This window comes from Micropterus dolomieu, linkage group LG22, assembly GCF_021292245.1.
Source record: "Micropterus dolomieu isolate WLL.071019.BEF.003 ecotype Adirondacks linkage group LG22, ASM2129224v1, whole genome shotgun sequence".
Classification (NCBI taxonomy): Eukaryota; Metazoa; Chordata; class Actinopteri; order Centrarchiformes; family Centrarchidae; genus Micropterus; species Micropterus dolomieu.
In genome coordinates, this window is record NC_060171.1 from 2,690,853 (window position 1) to 2,691,159 (window position 307).

At 60.6% G+C, this 307-nt stretch overlaps 1 protein-coding gene across 1 annotated transcript in view; it reads left to right on the top strand.

Annotated features, from left to right (window-relative positions):
* LOC123961926 (BTB/POZ domain-containing protein kctd15-like) overlaps positions 1 to 307 on the top strand; it is a 12,779-nt gene that overhangs the window by 4,177 nt on the left and 8,295 nt on the right. The gene's annotated exons all lie outside the window — the stretch shown is intronic.

A 307-nucleotide genomic window follows, 5' to 3' on the forward strand; every position in this document is an offset into this window, starting at 1 on the left:
GGACGAGGAGGGAGGAGAGAGGGGATGAGGAGTGAGGAGGAGGAAGGAGAGATGGGACGAAGGGATGAAGGAGGAGGAGAGAGGGGACGAGGAGGGAGGAGGAGGGAGACAGGGGAGAAGGGAGGGAGACAAAGGGATGAAGGAGGAGGAGGAGGGAGGAGAGAGGGGACGAGGAAGGAGGGGAGGAGGAGGAGGAGGAGAGAGGGGACGAAGGGATGGAGGAGGAGGGAGGAGAGAGGAGGAGAGAGGGGACGAAGGGATGAAGGAGGAGGGAGGAGGAGAGAATTGATGACGTGAACATGATTCT